The sequence below is a fragment of the Ostrinia nubilalis genome, chromosome 26 (assembly GCF_963855985.1).
Source record: "Ostrinia nubilalis chromosome 26, ilOstNubi1.1, whole genome shotgun sequence".
In the NCBI taxonomy this organism is placed as follows: Eukaryota; Metazoa; Arthropoda; class Insecta; order Lepidoptera; family Crambidae; genus Ostrinia; species Ostrinia nubilalis.
Window position 1 is genome coordinate 5,048,986 of NC_087113.1, and position 15,841 is coordinate 5,064,826.

Sequence of the window (15,841 nt, forward strand, 5' to 3'; positions counted from 1 at the left end):
TGTATACGAGCTGTATAGCTTGCTATAATGCTTTTATAGAACCAGTTTGGGCACAAATTAGACAGCTTTAAGTTCACTATGGCTGTACATTAGCAGTATAATAGCATTATAATAGCAGTTTAAGTAGTAACATCGTACTTAAGGCTGACTTACGGCACTATATGGGACGCAGTGTGAACCATACAATGTACGTGAGGACAATAAAGAGTAACAAGTGGCTAAATGCACAGCTTTCAAAGTTATAAAGTCCGACAAAAGTACTCCAATGCTACATAAAGTTCACGTGTGTCCTAAATTATTTCCACATTTTAATATTAGTTTGGTATTTGTACGTGAGTGCCAAGAGGAAACAACTCGGGCGGATAATATAATCATTTATGCAAATAATAACACGGGTTTTAAATACTTAATAATGTTAATGCCATTGGGAATGCAACTTTATCGTGAAATGTATACATATTTACAGCTAAAATATTTACGCGCCTCTGTAAAAACGCGATATTCATTTTAAAATATTTAAAACTGGCTGAGAGGAAATCTACAATTTTCAGTTTTTGATATTGTATTGGCATTATAATTATACTACGGTAATTAATTATAACATGAAACCAAAACTCAATCGCTCTATCTGCGAATTTTGTGATAAATCTGCATTAATTTTGGAGATTTATTTGGTAAATATTTTAGGTTATGTAGAACAAAATGGTGGAAATGAAATACGGCTATGTGAACTGTTATAACTCCAATTTAATGCGGTGAGCGTATATTAGGTTCACATGTGTTCTGTTAGAATGCTGTTATCTATATTAAGTTCCACATTTGTACCACTACAGCGCTAATGTCTATAAATTTATTCTAATGTGAACTTATGTACAGCTTTAAGATGTACCTAGTTCAGGTCAATTGTGTATCTTTAATTCTTTCAAATACTGAAATTTTAGAGATCCGCAATAAAAATTATTAATGTCCGTTAAATCGCCTAGCCCAGGTACTAATAGTCAAGTATGAAAACCTAAAGCATCAGACGGTAGTGTTCCCGGTTTAAATTCGTTTATTATGCCTGACAATTTATTCAAAGCGGAATGAGGAATACGATTTTCAATAGCCCATGTTCTTATTTTTTTGCTAAAGGTTAAATAATTGTCTAAATCAAAATTGTATTCACTATCACTAGAACTGCAATCATCACACTCTGATATCTGTATATTTTGAAGGGAACTTTCAGGTTCAGGCATAATATTTTCCTCTGCATCATGTACAGAACCACCATAAATACAACTAAAAACAGGCTTGGGGAAAAGTGTAATAGAATATCACATTCACATTCATTTTCAGCTTAAAGCAAATAAGAGTAGTACTTGTGGACAAATAAACTGCTATTGATGTTAATGGACAACACATATAGTCCTTTTAACAGCCTACAGTGCACATGCGAACCATTGAAACACTTTTGTACAGATAGTAAAAAAAAGGTTATTTTATTAACACAAACAAGTCCTACTACAGCTACTAGCTGTATAACAGTCTAAAACAAGTAAACATAACAGCCTTTGGCTTTATAAATGACCACGTGTGTTCTATTAAAATGCTAGCTCTATAACATCGTACAAGTAGGCCGTTAAACAGCAGTTGCCGTATCTCTACCCTCCTATAATGCTCTTAGTCAGACGGCTGACTAAAGGATAGTTGTTAGAGTATTATAACACCAACAATCGTATAAAAGTATAACTCTACACTAGTCTACACTCCTATAAGTCCCTTAGACAGGTATAGGTGTAATTAATTGCAATAATACAGCTTATACATCACGAGTGAACTGTACTAATGCTTTAAGTACACATTGGAACTAAATGTGAACTCTTAAATGGAGTAAAATGTTACTTGGGTGGTGCTTTAGGGTTCCGTAGTAAACAAAAAAATAGTAATAAAAAAAGTAAAAGGTCCATTGGATAAAACTTTCAAAAATATTAGGGAAAAGTTGAAATCATTGCAAGTTTTTCAAAATTTCTACAAGCTTCAATTACTAACTTAAGTTTACTTTTAATAAATTAATGTTGTGTGATGTGATATTACATTATTACTATGAATGAAAAGCGTTTTCTAAGTACATAATGTCATTTATTTCTATGCATTATTGCAATGAGAAAGCACTACGGAGCTCTGCACTTAACGTTCCCGACTCGCACTTGGCAAATATTTATTAGGCACTTAGCAATTTGCAAAAAAACTTTACGGCCCTGGATTCTAGTCCTTTAGGCAGCCGTTTCTCTACACATGTAACTGTAAAGTGGTCGCGCCATATGAAAATGGTCAGTACAGTCGCATTGAGAAACAGTAAAAGCAAAAAAACTACACTAGAATAACTTTAAAAGTACTAACACAACCTTAAACCGGGTCTCCAGCTACAACAAATTAAGTTTTTGTGATTGTGTAGGGCAAAACACGCGCTGAAGACCCGACTTAAAAACAGACTTTTATTTTTCATAAAAACATCATATTGTAATTCTATAACAATAGTTGCAAATTTTTTGTTATACCTACACTGCCTTGTATTTACCAGGTTTTAATGGATTTTAATCATCGAGACTGTTGACAATGATCAACAATTATTATCATCAATATTAGCAAAATGGGTTCAGAATAAAACGTAGCGCAGATCTACTTTCACCTACTTGAGTCTTATCTTCTTATCACTTGAGCTGACTCATATAATGATGGCTGGTTCACACGTCATGTCTGTGAACAGGCGCTGCCTTCGGGGACTGGTCAAGACAAGATATACCTACCTTAAATTTTTTAACATAACAATTAACAATCAACTTAGACAGTGGCACGGCACTAAATATATACAATTTATTTAAAACTACCACACGGTTTTGTTATGGTCCCTTGCTTTTCTCTCTAGAGTTTTCTTGCCTTGTCTCCTAAATAGTTTTATATCTGGCACTTAGCCAGAAGGATATCTTAGACTTGTCATGCTCACTAAAATGTCTCTGGGGTAGTGGCGTGTGAGGCGGGTCGTTACATTCCCTATAATATGGTCGAGTGAAGCGATGGCTGGTTCACACGTCATGTCTGTGAACAGGCGCTGCCTTCGGGGACTGGTCAAGGAAAGATATACCTGACATAAAATATATGTATCAAAACGCAAAAATTAACCTAGAAATTAGCACGGCACTAAAGAAATATATTCAAAACTGCCACGCGGTCTCGTGCTAGATGGGCGTCTTAAAGGCCACCTTCTATCAACGGGAGCGCGTGGTAAGTAACTTGCTTCTGAATGTATGTAACTTCCTACTTTTTTATATTTTTTTATATTTTTAAACCGGCAGACAGTGGTGACTGAGTTTGTTGCGGCGCTTCTTCTCAGCACTTGCCAAATGTTTATCTCGAAGCGCTGGTAGGGCAAAAAAAGAAAGAGACATGTATAGGCTCCTTAAGAGCATTTGACGATTTGCCAAGAACTAATTTAATTAGTCTAAACAAATAAAGATAATTTTGATTTTGATTTTTGATTTTGATTTTAATGATAAGATCTTAGGACAAGTGATAGATGACGTCTTTAAATGTTACAATGATCAGGAAATAAATAAAAATTTAGACGTCCTGCTGGACAAATTGTGGGTCATCAAGAAGTTTTATTTAATTACGACTTGGAAATTTCAAAATTTCAATCTATCTATTACGGGACTGTTCTATTCCCACCTCTCGTGCCCACCGCTGCAAGTCAAAGTAGCCAGGATCTAGCTTGACCGCCAATAAAACCCAACCAGTGAAGGTCAAGTTTGTCCCGCAACGAAAATCAGAAGAATCCGTTGCATCATTATGTAATATTCTTCATCATGTTTCTTTCTTGTGCGTAACTTGGGAAGTAGGTATTTCTTCGACTGGTTTATGTCGCCGACCATACCTCGTACCGCACAAGGCAACTGGCTACCAACAACTAGCTAAAAGCAATTTAAAGCCATTTTAGTTTATTTGGGCCGTGTTTTTAGCGAGGACGATTGAAGGATATTATCGACTACACGTTTTGGCAACTCATTTGATGGTCATTTAGTTGCAAGATTTTAAAGCAGTTGTGATTTTAGGCATAACATCGACTCAATTATGGATTTGTATTCGAGTCACAGTTAATAAATTAACATAAATCGTCCATTTCTAGATAGTTCCAACTATTTGTTAACGGCGCAGCTTCCTCCTGCCAGAAGGTGGTTAGTTTGATTCACAGGAATCCTAATCTTTCATCATAGAAGGAGGAATTAACTAAGTTTGAATTTTTACATACTGATTAACTGATGTATGAGTGTTTGTATTGGTCCATTTAAACTCGGATCGTTTGCGAAATTTCACACTACACTTTTATCTAAACATAAGTGTTCTAGACTTTATTTAATTTCTTTGGCGCATCTTCGAGTATCTACTTAATATTGATTTATGAAAATTCTTTACTCAATTTATTACTTTACAACTAATGCTATTTATTCTTCAACTCTCAATAAAATTAAATCAACTAACAAGTCGTCTCGTATCGACAGTAAAACTGTCAGGTCTCATCTGAAAATATCACACATATTTCTAGCTAGATATTCGTTCATTCGTTTCAGCTGTGGTTTCAGCCGAATGACGTCTACTGCTGGACAAAGGCCTCCCCCAAGGATTTCCATAACGACCGGTCCTGCGCTGCCAGCATTCAGGTATGGATAAGGATTAATACGTAACAGTTTTCATCGTTAACTCTCATCGGGTTCTATATTGGCTCACATAAAATTCTAAATCCTATTCTTTGTCTTACTACCGATTTGTGTTCATAATAATCTCTCTTCATAATTTTATTTTTCATACTTTTTTTATTCATACATTTTTATTACTACCAACGGAGCTCATAACAGTTAGTAATCATATTTTTTATATCAATACTGTTACTGCCAAGAACCATTTAAAATACATAATTTTTATTTTCAGATCTTTTTTCTTCATAACATTCATTGATCATAACGTTTTAATTAATAATGTTGTTACTAAGAACATACTTCAACTCATAATGTTGTTGTTCAGAATAATTTACTTTATAACAGACATACTCGTATCTTTAAAAAAATCATAAAATATATAATTTAATAAAGTAGATAAGCATGCAGAGCATGCTTCATGAAAGCAAGCATGCAGCATGCATTGGTATCTCCTCGTCTCCGGCGCTGCGGGATGTGCAGCCCTTCCGCCCTTGCGTAACGAGGCTCAGGCACCCACGCTTGCTTCCGCAGCTTTGGCTTTTTGGACCAGCCTCAGCCGCTCCAGCTCGCCCGGGCGCCTGAGCCTCGTTACAGCGGGCGAGGGCTGCCCTCCCTCCGCGCCTCCGGCTTTTAAATTACACTCTAGGGGTAGGGCAGACAAGACTACGTGGAGTCGGTTTTGCAGCGATTCGTTTCTGTCACGTTAGTTTTGTGGCACAAAATATTGCCAGTTTTGGACCATTTCAAATTAATTTAATGTTAAAATACGATTTAATACGAATATAGACATCATGATTTTCAATAATATGGATAAATACACTTATGAGTAATAAATTTATGAAAACAAATTATTAGGATACACCACATTTATGAATATTATAGTTATTTATTCGAATGATTATGAGTTTCGATCATTAGTATAGAAAAATATATGAAAACAAATATTAGTAAAAACTAAGTGTATGATTAGTGATATTATGAATATCAATGATTATGTTTTTAAATATGTAGGTTTTAATTTTTTTATGAAGAATGATCATTATGGTATCAAATTGTAGTTATGAGAAATATTTTCGGACCTCCAATGATAGGAATTTAAAAGTTATGTAAGAAAATGCGCTACCCTCTCATCGTAGCAGGCCACAACTCCACAAGCTAAACACTGCTGCACCTTATGCAGTTGAAAAAGGGTCTATTTTGCAACAGCAAATGTATAGCCAGCTGTGCTGTCGACATCGAGTGTACATCACATGGCACTAATGAACGCTACCACGTTGTTTACAGAAGAAAGTTTCAACTCAAGTGAAACTGCCAACAGAAAGTGTCAAACAACATCCACGAGTAGGTGCAGACGACAGCTCATCTAGGTAAACAATGTAGCATCTTATTCAGTTGGAATAGAGACGATATTGCAACAAAAATGTATAGCTAAGTGCTGTTGTCCATACGTCAGTCATTTCCTGTCGTGAAGTTGGTAATATATGAAAACGCTAATTGAATCTAAGTGCGTGAAGTGGAAAAATAATGAAGAGTTAAATAATGCACTGAGAAGATATCTTATTTATTTAATTTGTGAACAGTTTTTCAAGGAAGACAGTAAATTATATAGTAGGAGGTAACTTATAAATTGAATCCGCTGATATTTATCAATACAACACCTGTTCAGTAAACTCTTTCCACCACGTTCCACCTTCAATGCTGGAGTCGCATCACTTAAATATATCTTCGAGGCTTGGGCTCTTCTCAGAATGCACAAAAGGTGATCTATCGAAAGCTTTTGACTGCGCAGAACATCAAACGCCGATTCGCAAACTGCATTATTATGGGGTTGAGGACTTGGTTTTGAATTTGATTCAATCTTAATTAAGTTTGAGAGTTACAAAGAGGACATAAATTATATTTTGAGGTCTTAGGTTATTATACCTGTAAAAATGAGAGTTCCACAGGGGTCTACTGTGGGTCAGCAATGAACGTCCTTGATTCTAAGTAGGAACAATTTAGAACTTAACATTCATTCATTTATACAATGCCATTCGATCGACGTAAATTCTACTCATATCGTCGATGAAATATTAAATTATTTCGTTGAAAACCCGCGTTAATTCGAGCATAAATTAAAAATAACCGTTCATGCGTCCAACACGCAAAATAATTTATCATCGGTACATTCACATCTCGGATTGTGGATTAAACTAATTAAAAGATAGAGTGACTTGTTAACAAATGACTTGAAGTCCCGCTAAACAATACTTTTGACAATCGCGTGATCATTGTTTTATTTATTGCTGTCTCAATTATTTTCATTTCAATCGGCAACCTACAGCATAGATAGATAAATCAAAAAAACTAGTTCTTTTGATGACAGCTGAATGTAATAATAAGACAAGATTCTCTTCGACAAATTAGGGTGCACGTAAGATGCAATGAAGCGAGGTACAGAATAGTAAAATAACAAGCGAATAAGATCCAAATGGCATAAGCATGAAGTGCATATTCCATTGTCTCATGTTATGTAGTTTTTCACTCACTTTGACGATCCTATATGAAATGCCAAGCTCATTGAGTTAGCTAACAATTACGAAATGGCGCAAAATTTACAATAATGTAGCACTTCTTTTTCTAATTCCACTTATCCTATCTACCTCTCGAGTTCAGTAGGTCACTGTACGCCAACTTTTAAAAGAATTGAGTCATGAATTAGGCATTTTTACTCTCTCTTCCTCCACTCTTCTGAAGATCCATCTACACGTATGGAAACTTAAAGCCTCATGGCCAAGCCTAACCATACCAGCAGTTCATCGCCAACTAAAATTGGTGTAGGTACTTAGACCTGTAGCAGATAATATTTTTGTTCCTTCTGATGCTGTTCTGATGTAGTTTAAGGATTTTGGACAAAATAAAAAAACCTTTCTTCTTTCTTTCCTTCTGATAAAAATAAAATATCAGGTGATGGGAGAAGGAAAAATCATTAAGACCCGGTTTCCACCAAAGCGCAGAGAAGAGGAGACGAGAGGAATATTTGCACAGACCACAACAAATGTCATTTTTTTACGCAGTCAATAGTGAAGACGTCTTTGATGTAAACTCACACTTAGCCCTCAGATTTCGTTAATGAACATAGCTCACTTCGAAAACTAGGTTTGGCCTAATCTCTACTCTGGTACACACGGTTCTAAGGATTTAAACTGCACTTATAGTAAAAAACATACCGTTCAGAAACGGGGTTTTTATGTTTTTACTCACCACGCTCTGTTTGGAGTTTGCGGTTTTTCATCCCACGCTGGGCCACACTATACTACTTTATTTGATCAATCTAAACATGTTTCGTACCAAAACAATTTTTTATCGACAATTCGAATGTATTTTTCAACTAACTGATGCTTTGAAATGGTTAACGTCAACTGACTCATTATTAAGATCTAAAGTCGGGTCTAAAGCAGCAAAAACAATGTTTTTGTTGATTGTGTAGGGCAAAACACGCGCTGGAGAGCCTTTATTATTGTTTAACGGTTAAACTAAGACTGGTTAAACTTTAACCAGTCTTAGCCATGAAAGTATCGTAAGAGATTAAGCAATATTTTAGAAAATAGCAACTAATTTTTGAAATAAGTTCCTACTTACACCACACCGTTCCTTTATGCAACTATAATATTTTTAACCCTTTTGCTGTGCACTAACGAAATAATAAATTAGTCAAGTTTTTTTATTACTTTAATAGAATTTACTTAGGAAGTAAGTCCAGGGACTTTTGAGTTCATTTAATAAAAATCACTGGATAAAACCGAGCCACATGGCAGTAAGTGGTCAAATATTATTTTCTCTAAACCTACCGAAGTAATAGTAAGAACTTAAAATTGACTAGAAATGGAAAAGTTCTTTAACAGCGATAATAACTAGTCAAAGGAAAAGTCAGTCACATCCATACGAGTACAGAACTTTCCCTACAACACTATCGTGTGCTGCGATAACGTAAAAACAAGCCATTTTGACCCTTATCACTGTCATATTTAGGAATTCCAACTGAAGCTGCAAAGCCTAGCCAACTTGGTGTTATGTCACGAAGTCTGAGAAAGTTTATCCTAAAAGCCAACTGCTCAGTAAATATTTAGCATTTTACTAATATTAGAAAGTACAAAGGTACCGGTCAATTTGAAAACTTCCCTTAAGTTGGTACGAGTCGTTCGTTCGTTTCAGCCAAATGACGTCCACTGCTGGACAAAGGTCTCCCCCAAGGATTTCCACAACGACCGATCATGGTCATAATCCGCATACAGGCACTTTTCGCGACCTTCACTGATCGTCGGTCCACCTAGTGACACTACGTTTTTCGGTCCGTGGTCGCCACTCGAGAACTTATCTGCCCCAACCGCCTAATCTACGCAAGTGTTATGAAAAATCTATTGAAGTTAATGTTATTTTTACACGTAATTAGGTAGGTACCAGTGGAAGCGCCAAAAAAATTAAAATATTAACCAATTCAAGATAATTACGAGTAGGTAACTTAAGTGAAAGTTACACAATAGTTTGGTGAATTTATTGTAACATAAAAAGTTATTTTAATCAAAGTTATTATGAAAGCAATGTAAAAACATTTTTAACACAAGCAATTCTTATGTAATTTCTTTTTCACACAATCCGTTTTGATGCAGTACCTACCAATTTAAAACAAGTGAGGTGTAAAAGTTAAACCGGGTTTCCAGCGCGTGTTTTGCCCTACACAATCAACAAAAACATTCAACATTTTTGTAGGCAATTTTGTTGAATGTTGACATGTTTTTGTTGATTGTTTATGGCAAAACTCGCGCTGGAGACCCGGCTCTAGAATTACTTAACTTGTGCTGGTAAAAATCGTGTCTGACTAAGTAGGTACTTATGTGACAAAGAAAAAAAAAGCAAACACGTACAAAACAAACAAAGCTATCCGTTTTAGAATCTTATCTCATGTTTACCAGATTACAGGTAATACAAGACCTACTTTCAGGCTAACTGGATCAGGCAAATAGCACTTTTGTTACGACAAGGTCTTGACTCTTGACTCGACCACGATGGGCTACTTAGTTTGAAGGACTTTTTTTTATGTGACGTCACTTTTTGTTTGAATTGGGCTAGCCTAAACATTAAAAAAAATAGCTGTTTAGATAGAAAATTAACCTAGGTTTAACAGAGAAATGCTGATGATGAAAATTAATTAAGTTTTTTTATGACGCTAATTCAGCTAGTTACGAGGATTTTGTTTAGAGGGTTAAAGATATTTTTGCGATAATTTAAAAGGCTTAATTTAGCCACAAAGTATTTTTGCTTTGGCCACAAAACACGTATCAGTTTTGTGATTTAGAATAGAGCCTCTCTCTCCCTCATTTGTCTTTAAAAAATTCTCAACGATTAGGTACCAGCTTAAGTATCACCTAATCTAAGCTAGCAGAAGATTATTGGCCCCTATTAGGACTGTAGATCTCTTTTAACAAATGAATGAATAATTTACGATGTAGGTATGTTGTCACGTCAACTATTTCACAATGCTAGTAAAACAGCAGCATTAAGAGCCATTTTACATTTTCGTGCAAATTTCTAAGATTTTGGAAGCATGAATTACTATCTTAAGCAACACCCAGAGATTATTTAATTACTGCGAAAGATAGTTCAATCCTTGTTGTTGACCAATAATGTAACGGATTTACTAAAACTCTTTTGATTAATTCTCAGTGCCCCATCTCCCACAACCATTTTACGGAAAAATTGCCGCAGACTCAATTTCAAAGTCCTGTATCTATTATTTATGCTCGTATAATAAGCTTAAAAATATATAGAAATCATCGGACATATATTCTTGTAGTCCAATAATCAAACGGATTCTTGAATTTCATTACCATTATTGAGTAAAATCTAAAAATATTTTGGCAAATTTTTAAGATTTACGTCACATTTTGATCGTGATTTTTGGTTTTAATACACAGCAATAACAGCAATAAAAGTATCCCAAAATAAAGAATATTCATTGGAGAATTGATTTCCACAGTTATTGTTTAAATATTAGTAACTACGTTGTCAAAATATTGATGTGAATATCAGTATAAATTACAATGCGGAAGCCGACATTGATTAGTACGGCGCGAGCGCCCGTCAAGGCAGGACCTGTGTCATTTTTCCCGCCATGACGTTTACGTGTGTTCGTGTCATGAAGCGGAGATTTATACGGCAACCAAATACTTTTGATACTATGCCGGGAGGTCCGTTTTGAGTCGGCCGTTTGGTGGTTCGAAACGGACTAATATGCCGAGAGGTCCCGGGTTCGATTCCCGGCCGAGCAGAAATTGAAATGATGAAATTTAATTTCTTTGACGGGACTGGGAGTAACTATGTATTTATGTATGAATTTAATTTAATAAATAAATTATAAAAAAGGTTGTAAGTACATAGTATATCCATTAAGCTAGCACCCTTAACACAAGCATATTAGTTGCTTATTTTGGGACTAGATGGCATTGTGAAATTGTCCAAAGATTTGTTTATTTATTTATCCGCTTTGAGTTTTGTTTCGTGAAGAAGAAAAAGAACCGTTTTGTTTCGAGAGGGAAGTTTTGTTGTTAAATCAATAGTAATAAAAGAGGAAAGATTTGATTATTTGCTTGTTTGAAGGCAATAGGCTCCGAAAAGAAATTCTTTCACTAAATGTTTCCTATGTTGGCTATAAAATATTTTCAAAAACTTTACTCCAAAATCTTCGATAATTGGTCGTTTAATAAATAAATTAGATAACATATTAATATTTTTTTATTGTTTCCAGTACGATTTCAGTACTAGTTTTTAGAAATTCTATGATTTAACTAAAGTGTTATTTTATGCATAATTTATTAACTTCTAAAATATATTCCCTATTGATAGATGACGTGCTTCGTATTTGGTTAAAAAGGTGTAGAATGTTATTTTGAAGATAACTTGCTTCCATAGAGATATAGAAAGATGCTAAGTAATGCGCTGAGTTCGAAACTCAGTGTCAAAGAAATCAAAATATGTGCTCATTATCCACTGCGGTATCAGTATTCAACGTTCGAATAATCTTTAGTAGTATGCAAGCAATGTAAACTGTTTACATTATAACGTCGCTGCCTTCATCATTGCTATCACAAGCAATATGTTCTGTTTTTGGGCATATTGTTGCGACACCGGCTCCGCCCCCTTATCACATTTCCCTTTAGTTTCTGTGATCTGTGCTTGCTTCGAAGTTGATATCAATTAAATATTCCTTAGTGCTTTTGATTTAAATTATTTTTTTTATTTTGACACGTGTTTGAAAAATCAAGAAATAGTCAATAATACAACAAATGAAAACGAAACATTGCATTGCAAGTTGCAATGTTTCAATATTGATGAGGAGATTCCATTGGAAAGTCTGTATTCATTCCTAGGATTCCCCTAACACCATCAAATTCAAGAGAATTCTAGAGAGTGCAGTTTCCCATCTCATGCTTAGGGCCACGGTTTAAAATAGCGTGGTTGCATAGAGCCTGCAACGGGCAACCGCGTGCGCTGCTCATACTAATTTTCGATACAAAAACAAGTGTTGGCTCACGAGTTTTAGCGGAGTTCCATGTGGTAGCGGGAGTAGACTTAAGGGAAATCTATGCTTCTCCGACGGCCAGTTGTAAGTTGTATGCTCCAGAGTGTGCACACAATAGCCTGGTGATTTTAGCACCCGAAGGAAATGTTTCAATTTTGTTGTAAAAAGATATCATAATTTTGTAAGTATTCAGATATTTAAACATACCTAATAATTTGTAGGTTTTATATTAAAAAATATTATCATATAACAAAATTAATAATTTCTTAGAATAATTTAGTTTTATTAGAACCAGTTTCCACTTCTTCGCGGAAAAAGTCGCGGGCAAAAAGCTAGTATGGAATATGTAGTATTGCCCGCGGCTTTACTCGCGTGAAATTTAGTTTGCTACAGATCGTCATAAATATATTGTTATTCTGGTCGACGCCAGGGATGGATGAGCATCGCTGTCGCTGGCGACAGGGTCTTCTGGTTAAGGGTTCATGACGTAGTTCTCAGGCAAAATGAAATCCACTCATAGAAATTAATAAACTTAGTGTATTCACGAGAATAATTACACACAGCACTAGAGTCGTATCGGAACTGAGTGAACCAACGGTCTTGCGATAGGAACGTCCGACCCGAGTGATAGTTGAACACAAACTGCCTAGTACTGCTGTACTGTACTGTAAAGCTTCATCAAAATTTGTTCAGTAGTTTTTGCGTGAAAGAGTAACAAACATCGAAACATCCATACAAACTTTCGTATTTATAATATTAGTAAGACTTGTAAGAAGAAAGATAGTAAGATGAATTTATTTTAGTTATTTGTTAAATAATAATAATATTTATTTATTTCTTAGCTCTGTCTGATAATGGATCTGGAGGAGTTGCAATGGCCACCTCCATTGCAACTCCATAACAAAACAATAGAACCCTATGGAGTTTGGGCTTGTGTAATTCGCCTTGACGAATACTTCGTCTAGGTAAATGATATCCAGGGTCCGATGATGGAGCTGCAAGGGGGCAGATTTTTTTTCACTATGTGACTGTCTTTATTTTGTACTTAATATAATATATTTTACATATTATACCTATTCGTGTTTCATTATTAATCGAAATAAGTATAAAAATCTTTAAAAGACTAAATAAACTCTATTAAAATTTTAAATTAATTTATCATGTTTTAATACCTTATTCTACCTTAAAATTAATAACTTATATCAAGTCTTAATACGGTCACGGCTCAAGATTTTTTTGTCCATTTCGGCGTTCTTTTTACTCTTTTGTCGTTGCGTTGACAGTTTGTAGCTAAATTCGCGCGGAATATTTTTGTGAAATGGCTCTTAAAAACTTCATAATCATTTTTTTTTTCAATGTAATTTTTTTACTAACCAAAATACGATTTGCGTGTGCGTCACCATGGCGCGACCATATTAAAAATTGTCAAAACCCCTGATTTACAAGTTAAAAAAAGAATTTTATTTTATGTCACTTATTCAAATTATTTTAATTCTTTCAATTTAGTACCACTTTTGATTTCACCCAGAGATACGAAAAATCCTGAAGTCCAAGGACCCAAAAACCCAAACAAAACTAGTTTATAAAATATATTGTCATTTTAGCTAAATATTTAAGATTTGTGAAAAGAGACGTTCTCAATTCCCGTCAATAACTGTGTAAGCATAGGTATTAACAGCTGTAAATACTGTAATCCTGTTACATGTTAACAGATCTAATTTTCTCCACTGTCATCCGACTGTGTGCTAATCTGCGATTATCGGTTGTTGGACGCAATCTGGTGGTAATTTTGTGTTGCTGTATAAAACAATCATGACGAACGATTTCTTAAAGGTACGGGACTATTCCCACCTCTCGTTCTTAAAGGTAGCAGGAAGGCGCTGGATGCAGGTCGCTGCCAACCGGCCATCATAGAAATCATTGGGGGAGGCCTATGTTCAGCAGTGGATGTCGGCTGAAATGATGATGATGATGAATAAAACATTTATTTTTTTAATTAGGGCTACAATAGCCCAACAGTTTCGGCATCGGATTGCTGATTCCAAAGATCGCTAGTTCGGTTCTCGACGACTGATGTACCTAGAATAGTCCAGGTAGACTACTTATAGAAGTACCTATTTTTTGTGGTGCTATTTTTTTTTAAACCTCCGGTGACCTTTTTTGTATCAAATACTTATTATGGGTTCGAGCTATAGTAGTGTTATTTGAAGTAATTTATGCCGAGTTAATGATAAGTAAATATTGGTAATTTAGGTAGCTATCGATTGTATCAGTACCACCAATTACGATATAAAAATGATAAGATTACTAACACCGTGTGACGCATTATTATCACAGATTAGAATTAACATAGAGACGATTGTATGAAAGTTGATTAATAGCTTCAAAAAGACAATGAAGGAATGTGAAATATGTACTTGTTGAAACGTTTATTGCGGTTTAATCAAATTATAGTTTTATTAGGGCAACAATAATAAAAAACAACGCTTTAAACATTATTTAGGGTGAAAACTGGAAATAAGCATTATATTTTTAAATTTTTGGGGTACGTCTGTAGTACTGTGGTAGTTCCTTTTTCTCTGAGTAGTTTCGTGTTAAAAAATCTCAGATATTATATTTTTTTTAAAGATTTATCCCTCAAATCTCAATAAGCCTACGGAGAAAAATTTAAAAGTCTAATAAAAAATAATCGAAAGGCACGAATTCGTGGAAACCGGTAATATTAGTAGTTACCGGTAACCGAACGAGACAGGTTTACATTCCTCAGTAAAATGTTGCCACTTCACTTGCACAACCGAAATATTTGCATTTAACTTATTGAGAGGAATCTGGTGGAGTCAATCCTTAATTTTACATGGCATTTTTCCTTTTTCTATCAGTTAAGGAGAGTTAAGTTTTCTTCGTGGTACTTTCTCGGCAAATGTCAAGATTTCACAGGGATGTTACCTATTATCTGAGGATTTGGAGTAAACACGCTAGCCAGACGGGTTAGGGACTTGGCGAGGCCTGATGGACCTGATGGTGATGGGCATGGGCATAATTGTTTGCTTAACTACTGTGAGTTGGCTAATGGACCATCAATGTGACCACTTTGCCAGGTGAAAGCTACTACATTTACATTAAATGTACGTACTAAATCAATCAAGATAATTGCTTATCAATCAATCTCATTATTTTTTATCAATCTTACGACAACACGCTATCGTAAGGTTCAGAATCGCTTACCTGGACGATATCTTAATGTTATGGTGACCTTTGCTTCCCCTTGATCTTTGTGAAAATTACTACAACCTTAAAAATAATTGGCAAACCTTAAGATCAGTGACGTCATGCTTTTAGTCTAATTACCTACTAAAAATTACATCAAAATCGGTTCATCTTATTAAAAATAACAGATGTTCTTTTTATTTGTCATTAATTACGTCAATTATTTATTCAAAAGTCACAACATTAATATTGAACAATCTAACTAAGCAAATAAAAAGCATAAAAACATTTTAATACATAAATGAAGAAGACGGATCAAAATTAGCATTCAAATTCAATGCGTCAT

At 34.9% G+C, this 15,841-nt stretch overlaps 1 protein-coding gene across 1 annotated transcript in view; it reads right to left on the reverse strand.

Moving 5' to 3' along the window:
* LOC135084461 (uncharacterized) overlaps nucleotides 1-15,841 on the reverse strand; it is a 71,866-nt gene that overhangs the window by 55,596 nt on the left and 429 nt on the right. The window lies entirely within an intron of this gene.